This window comes from Astatotilapia calliptera, chromosome 20 (genome assembly GCF_900246225.1).
Source record: "Astatotilapia calliptera chromosome 20, fAstCal1.2, whole genome shotgun sequence".
NCBI classification, from domain to species: Eukaryota; Metazoa; Chordata; class Actinopteri; order Cichliformes; family Cichlidae; genus Astatotilapia; species Astatotilapia calliptera.
Window position 1 is genome coordinate 15,298,822 of NC_039321.1, and position 8,492 is coordinate 15,307,313.

At 37.9% G+C, this 8,492-nt stretch overlaps 1 long non-coding RNA gene across 1 annotated transcript; it reads right to left on the reverse strand.

The window, feature by feature from the left end:
- Positions 1 to 238: 238 nt before the first annotated feature.
- On the reverse strand, positions 239 to 8,286 carry LOC113013720 (uncharacterized). The gene is made up of 3 exons (XR_003270855.1): positions 7,803 to 8,286; positions 1,659 to 1,753; positions 239 to 1,141 (listed from the first exon to the last, which is right to left on the reverse strand). It is a non-coding gene; the product is annotated as an uncharacterized LOC113013720 (long non-coding RNA).
- Between the last annotated feature and the right edge of the window lie 206 nt (positions 8,287 to 8,492).

Below are 8,492 nucleotides of genomic sequence, written 5' to 3' on the forward strand. Positions count from 1 at the left end.
TTGAACAGTTTTAAACTCACAATAAAAGCTACAAGTTGTTGGGAACTGGATGAACTAGTGCTATAAAATGAAACTGAATTAAATAAAAAATGTAATCTTATAAATTTATGACTTTTACATTTTTGTTTTGTTTTTTGACAGGTAGAATTTTAAAATGTGTAGTTTTTTAAAATTGATCTATTTTTCCACATAAATAATTCAAAATAGAATTATAAATAAAATAAATATTGGACTTCCATCATCTTGAACAAAACTATAGAATTAATTTATCTGATTTCCCCAACAGTAAAAGTATATGTCACTGCCTGCTGTAAGACCACTCTCTCTCCCTTGATGAAAAGAAGGCAATGAGACGGTTTAACACATGGAGTAATTCTCATCTCTCAGTATAGGAGTGAGATAGTGGCCTTATGAATGAGGTGATTGGTGAGGGGCCTGCTCCATCACAGCTTCTTTCTGCTCCCCCCAGTCAGTCCATGGTTATGTCCACAAAAAACAGAATTCACAAATATGCCACATTCCCACCACAGGCTGCATATCTGCTGTCAGTTTTTGGTCATGTTTCTACAGGCTGGCTGATAGGGTGATCCACCGGGGAGGCTTTGTGTGTACATAGAAATGCCTTTTAACTTTGATCACCCTATAATGTGACGCCACTGTCCTTTACAGCTGCATTCCATGGACTGGAATGGAGTTTTAGCCTCTGTCTTCATTTTGCATACACATGGCTGTAAGATAAGTGAAGAATTTTACCAGTGGTATTTATTGTCTATGTAGCAAGCAGGCTACAGTGTGTTTGTGTGAGCTGTCTGTCTGTTTTTAGACAGTAATTTCTTGTCAGTGTTGCAAATTAATGGCATGATCACTTCAGATAAATTCTTCATTCATCATAGACTAAGCATTACCGACTCAGACCTACCCTAAAACTATAATGAACAATTGACAGAGGCATGCTAAAACAGCTCTGATATTGCTGGTAATGGTGTAAAAGAAGGCTGACAGAGGAGCCGGTGCTCAGACAGGATTGAGGCTCAGATAGGTGCTATCGCCACAGCTGACTCCAGCTCAGCAGGAGGTCAGAGATGCATTTCTCCTCTTGATGGCAGATGAAGAGTCCCAAGGTTCACATCTTGTTTGTCTTCTGGAATTGAGATATTTAGATATTTAGCTCTGGTCTGAAGATACAGCAGATTGTGAAGTATAGTTATAATCATTCTGCTCTGTGTGCTTGTGTTGTGGATCTGGAGAATAAATGTACACTCTAGTCAACCACACACATTCACACTTACGGCCAGTTGAGAATCACTAATGAGTAACAAGAATGTGTTATGGCTGTAGGAGGAAGACCAGTACCCAGCAGGTCTGCACTCTTGTAGTTTCTATATACACATAGTCGCTACACACAGAAACACAGATATAGCCCTTCCTCTTTCTGCTATACCTGGGTTTTCCGAAGATAGCAGCAGAGAGAGTCTGTGGGCACAGGTCCATACTCAAAGCATTAGTAAGATGGTGTAATTATTCTGTCTGTGAGTCCAAGGATCCAGACCTCATGGTTTTCATTGGCTTTGCTTTCTATTGACTCCATATACATATATTTCATATACATATATTTCATATACATATATTTCATTATTGGTACCTTTGACTCTACATACCTCATATTTATTTGTTCTCCTCTTATATATAAATTAATAATCGGCCTCTTCACGTATCTCATCCTCCCTCTTTGACATCTGTGAGCCACGTAAACCTGAATAAATAGGTAGAGAACCACATCTGTATTATGTATAAAAATTCCAGGCAGGCTCTGTTGATTTTATATGAAGATGGCAAGATGAAAAGAGATCTGAGTGGCTTTGAAAAAGAGTTCATTGATGGGGCAAAGAAGTTAGGAGCTTCTGTCACAACTACCACTTAACTAGCTGCTGTTTCCATATCACTGATTAACAGTGTTGGGTAAGTTACTTTAAATTAGTAACTTAGTTAAAAGTAACTCAGTTACTTCGAGTTACTCGTTACTTTCAGAGTAACTAGTTACTAGGGAAAGTAACTTTGGTTTTACTCAGAATTCTCTTGTTAATGTGTTGCTTCCGTAACTCCCCGTAATCCCCAGCAAGATTGCCAGTCTTCTAGCTTGCTTACGTGCCACAAGTGCACTGTGCCACCTACCAAAGGAAAAAATAATGTGCACATTTCCACGAGAGAAATCCCACACCTGATTCTATCCTAGCCTGCTTTTTACATCCAACACAAAAACTGCAGTCGTGGTGCTTTTGATTGTACTCAGAACTCAGAAATTCTGCCTTCTGAACAGGAAGATGTAGGTAATACCAGACTGCAGATGAGCTGCATACAGGGCTGGACTGGGACAAAAAAATCGTCCCGGGCATTTTGACTGACCGGCCCACCATTATAGGAAAAATCATAAAGCCTTTGAATGAAAATAAACGCTGTTGTGACAGTGATGTACACTGTTCTGATGGTATATATGTATCAATCTATCAATTGTTTGTTGTAAGACTCAGATAATTTTTTTTTTTTAAAAGTGAGACATTTTAAATGAGAATAAGAAAGTATTTCCTTGTGCCCCCCTTTCCCTTTTAATGCTCTGCATGGACCCCTGGCAACACTTTGCTAGATCTGCCCCTGCACAGTTACCAGCTGTCAGCTACATAGAAAAGGATCCTGGTGTTATTTGTCTCTCAGAAACAGTTCATAACTTCCCTTCAACTCATTCATGTGACCTAAAAGGTAAACCTGTTTCTCCATCACAGCTCTGATGATTCAGTAAGGACATCTCCTGGTTTCATCTTCATGTTTCCCTCTCACCACATAACCAAACCGATATCATGACCAGCAGGTTTACAGCTGTGGCTCCAGCCAACATCAGCTGATACTAGAAAGTAATATTAAATTAATTCTAACAACAGCTGATCAAGCTTAAAAGTGCTGCTGTTTTTTACCGCGACATCCGTTGGTTTCCTCTTTCTGGCGCAAAGTGGGCGATAAATAAACGAGAGAGAAAAGCCAATCAGCTGATCATTGATCAGTTTCATGATTGAAGTAGAAACAGGAGAGGGAGGGTGAGAGAATGAGAGAAGAAGAGGCAGCTGTGCAGCGTAAAGACGCAGAAAAACTCCAGCTTTGTGTCTTTTTCCATTCTAGCTGAAGTCCGGGACAAACTGTGTTCCTTTTCACCTCAATACGAAACGCGTAATATTTTCTCTGAATACGAGACGATTCTGTTTTTTACAGGACGGTTGGCAACTCTAATAATTAACCTTATGAACAAAATAAAGTTCAACATCAGTAACATAGCACCCACCCAGCTGTATAGAAACTCCGTCATGCTAGCTAGCACGCAGTACGAAAAAGTCAGCATAATGAAAATAAACTCCAGCTAAACTTGGTTCATATCTGACCCAGATGGACTGCAGGTTATAACTTCTTACCTGAAGTTCAGTTCACCTGACACTCTCGGACCAGTGGCCTCCCTTTTCCTTCATCCACCTGCTGGCTTCCACCACTTGCTAATGTTATTGAATCTGTGGAAGCTCCGCGATAGCCACCACACCAAGTAACGAATAACGAGCCTATCTAAATCCCAGTAAGGAGTAACGCGTTCCCGGTTTTGGCATAATAACTAGTTACCGTGCTCGTTATCACAATAATAACGTAGTTACTGTAACGCGTTACTTAATAACGCGTTAGTCCCAACACTGCTGATTAAAGTCTCATCTTTAAGGTAAGGGACAAACTTTAGAAAATAAGGTCAGAAATTATGGCTGACAGCACACCTTTGATGAGTGGAATACTCATGCAATAGTCTGCAACAAAGAACATCCAGGTAACATTCCTTTTGGTGGAGGAGAATGCCAAAACATGATGTGATCAAACTATCAGCAAGAATAATTAAATTAAATTTAGTGCTCTCAACGTTAATCTCGTTAAAATGACATTAATGCCATACAGCACTAACGCGTTAACAGCTAACCGCGCTAATGTGTTGACGCTGTGCAGCCCCATGCTCGGGGCGATCCGCGCTAACTCGCTAACAGAGATTTGCTGTGTTAATGTGGTTATGACGTTAACGTTATTTTAACGAGATTAATGCTGACAGCACTAATTAAATTTGATTCATGTAGTGCCATTTCCCAATAACAGTTGCTGCAAGGCATTTATAGTAGTTAGCAATCAAATCCGTATATGCAAGCACTTGAGACCAGTGGGAAGATGAAACCTCCATGAGGTTCCGGGAGGGACAGACAACTGTTGTGACCGGCTGGGGGTGAGGGGAACGAAAAGAGAGCAGAGGTAGAGAGGACAAAAGGCACACTATGGGAGACAGCCAAATTTGAATTATTACTAACGCTTGTTTAAACCTCTGAAAGTGTTGTATGAGGAAAGGAAGTGCATAACATAAAAAGCATTGGTCAAAGGCCTGTGGAACTCAGGTCTACCAGCTTCATATGATTCAAACCATCAGAGTTCCTTTAATATCTACTGTATGTTCCGATTTCTGTAGTACAATATTGTGTAATATTGTAATATTCTGTATAATAATATTGTATTGAATGATGCACTGAGGTCTAATAGGTGTGAGAAGGTCATTTGTAACCTTTACTAATGCTATTACTAATGCTGAAGCTCTTCAAATAAGCCATTGTTCTGCAGATGGTCACTCCGGTGTTTTATAATGACTGGTTAGAAACTGGCTTATAACTAGCTAAGACGCTTGGATCAAGTATTAAGTTAGAATTTTAAAGTAGTGGTTTAATTACCACTATCATAAAAACCTGTGGTGTTTAATCCACAGGCAATAATAAAGATAGATTGATCATACTTAAAAATGAATCATTATTTATTGGTAAGACTTCTTTGAACAGTGTTGTAGAAATAGCCTCTAATCAACATACTGATCATTTGGAGGAAGTAAACATAAACATTAATACAGAAAAAAGTCATTACGAGTTAATGGAATACTTGTTTCAACTGAGATCTGATTCTCTGTCAGTCTGGTTAGAGAGCTGACATGAGACCTGGGGTTGTTTCTGTTTTCCTCTATCAGTGATACATATTAAGTTATCTTTACATAGTGTTTTTTTTTTTTTTTTTTTTGTAAATAGAATAACTGGCCAATTAAAGGTCTTCTGAATTAGTGAAATGTCAGTTCCTCTCCAGTTCACAAGGTGTGCATTTGTGAATTATACCTGCAAGTCAAGTGTCTCTGAATTGCAGTGAAGGAGATAAGTGTAGAAGAATTATCTCCTTAAACGTATAGTTTAGAGAAGTACTTCTTGTAGGAATGGAGTCCATCTATCAAGAAGAAATAGTTCTTTGTCAATTTCATATTGATGCATTTTATATTATAGTAGCAACTGCACCGCATAAACCACTCATTACAAATGTGAATGCACATTTGAGAGTTAATGATGCAGCATTGATCATCATGAAGTGATATGTCAGATGAGTCATCACTGACCACATTCTCAGTAAGTGGACAGTTGCGTATGTGTCGTACATCTAGGAGAATTTGAACAGATACAGTATCTTAGACTGTACTCTCCACCACAATCATGAAGACACCAAATGAGGAAATATACTTTAGTAAATCCTTTAATAGATGTAGGTACTCTTCCTCTTTGGTAGAGTTGTAGAAACTTTGATGCTGATGCATAAATGCATGCCGAAGTGTATTGAAGTTGCCCAGTTCTGATACTGCATCTACTGTCTATTTATATAAAAACACATATATACTGAATGAAAATCTAAGGTCAGTGAATGCAAATGATCTGCTAAAATCCAATGATTAATTCATATTTAATGATTGAATGTCTAATGTATGCAAGTGGCAACCACATGGGTAATAAAAGGCTGAAACCTCCTAATTACCCCTTCACCATTTCATTAATTAACCATAGCATTAGTTCAGGCAGCCCACACAGAAATAAATTGATCTTAATCCCAGCAACTGATAGCTTTGCTGATACCCTTCTACATAATTGACTAGCTGCAAGCCACTTTGCAACCTTCATCTTGGGATTGTTTCTTCTAATGACAGTAAAAATAATTAAACCAGGCTTAAGGTAACTTTGTTAATATAGTTCTTTCAGTGCTACATCTCTTGACGATGTTGCTTGATAATGAGATTCCTACTCCAAAATGCATAATTTTGAAGTCTTGGCAAGAACGAATGTTGCTGAAAATTCTTATTCAGTCAGCTTTAAAACAGATACTATGATCACAAGCAAGACTTTTCCTGGTGTTATAATGTGATATGTGCATAATGTATGCTCACTGTCAAGAAATTAATTCTCTGATCGCCAGGGTGTCATGGCAGATAAGTCACACAGAAGCTGAATTTGTATGTAATCGTGTATTCCCACCGTGGTTGTTTTCTTTTCAAATTAATCATTGTTTCAAGGCACAAAAATTTGCCAGACCTTCTGCATGACTGCTGGCAGCAGGCCACTTCCTCTCTTTCCATCTGTTCTATGCAGTGGTCAGATCATCACAAATATGTGAGCTCTCTTCTCTTACCAATTCAGATTCAGAACATTTCCACCAGAGCACAGACAGAGTGGGAAGAAAGGATTTAGTGGGCTGGATGGCCCATGTTCCTGGTGCTCTGCTCACTGGGGAATGTAAAGCAGGAGTCAGCCTAATCTCCAGCGCTTATGAGAGACTGGCTTCTATCTGCCTGTCTGCCACTTCTTTATCTGTGTGTTGCATTACAGCCTGTCAGGCCCTATCTGGCTAACCCTAACTCTGCTACTTCTGGGTTCAGGCCCAGGGACAGTGGGGTAGAATAAACAAGCTCAGAAGTAAGACTGGACAGTACTTGTAATGGTATATTATAATCTGTCATTGCAATGCTATTTAATTAAATCATGTTAATGGTTTTAGTTTTACAGTAAATATTTGCTTGGGAATTGTAATGAACAACAAAGAAACATCACTTATATACAAAGCGCCTGCTGATTTTAATGACATGTAAAATGGTTAAGATAAAACTTTGTCACTTTGTTCATTATCTGTGATTAGAATGCTTAGTTTTCTTTCTTTTTATCTTTTAAATATTGATTTTTATTATCATCCTTGCCATCCCATCCCAACAACAGACTGTTCTCTCTGTTGAGGTCAGGAAAGTGATTCCGCTCCCTGAAGACCAACACAGAGAGACTGAGGAGGAGCTTCTTCCCGCAGGCGATACGGTCTCTCAATCACACCACCACACAGTACTGACCCACACATACAGTTCTTACACACACACTGGACATTCTGGACATTGTTTTCACTTCATCACTTAAATCACTTTAAGCATATTTGCACTGCAGAAGACATAATGTGGATTGCACAACACTGGACATTATATTCTTAATTTCCAGTTAATACTTGTACAGCTGCTGTTATTGTGTATATATTTATTTATATTTCTTCATACATTCTTATATAGTTCTATACTGTGTATTGTGTATTTTGTTGTACAGTTATTTTATTTTCAACTTTAATTTATATATTTTATCTTATTCTTTCCCAGTTAAATTTACCCTTCATTCTAATTTGTGTTGTACAGTTATTTCATTTTTAACCTTAATTTATATTTTATTCCTTCCTAGTTAAATTTACCCTTTTTAATTTTTCATATTTATTTCCTATCTTATTCATAGCCTTTTCCTTTTTTGTTTTCTTTAGGTCACGAGCAGTTGTCTAAGCATTTCACTGCATATCGTACTGTGTATGACTGTGTACGTGACAAATAAAATTTGAATTTGAATTTGAATTTGAATTTGTCTTACCCTTTTTCAAATGTCTCCTATGTTCTTCGTCTTCCCCTGCTCGTTGTCATGTTGGACCCTCAAAATTGCCTATGTCTTCTGTTTCAAGTTCTGTTCCTAGTCTTACCAGTTAGTTGTCTGTTTTGAGTTGCCAGCAATAAAGCTGAGTTCTTTAAGTTTACTTTTGCCTCCATGAGTCCTGCACTTGGGTCCTTCATCCTGCCTGCCTGCACACAGCCATGACAGAATTTTTGTGCTGTTCTGAATCTTTGCTTGTATAGTTTTCCCTTGCTGGATTATTCCATTTTAAATGGTTTCTGTTTTCTTTTGGATGCTATTATTTCCTTGGATATCCCTTTCTTAGCTTTTGTTTATAGCATAATTCTAATGTTTTCTACCTAGCTGGTAGTCCCTCTTCTCTTCATCATGAAGTCCTGGTTATTGCTAAGATTTTTTTTTCCTCCTATGAGAAATTTATATATTAGTGTGACCTGTATTGCATGTGTCTGTCATATTGTATTCCTCTTTTTTTTTTCTTCCAACATTGTGGACTTTGACTTTCCCCTTATCTGACATCCAACAATAGTGTTCACTATGTTGTGTGGACTAAAAAGCCTTCTCAGGTAAATGTGCAGTTTTAAGGTTTTCAATAAACTGGAAGAAGAAGATTTATTTATGTTAAGGAAGTTAAATTTCATTGTACTATTAGAA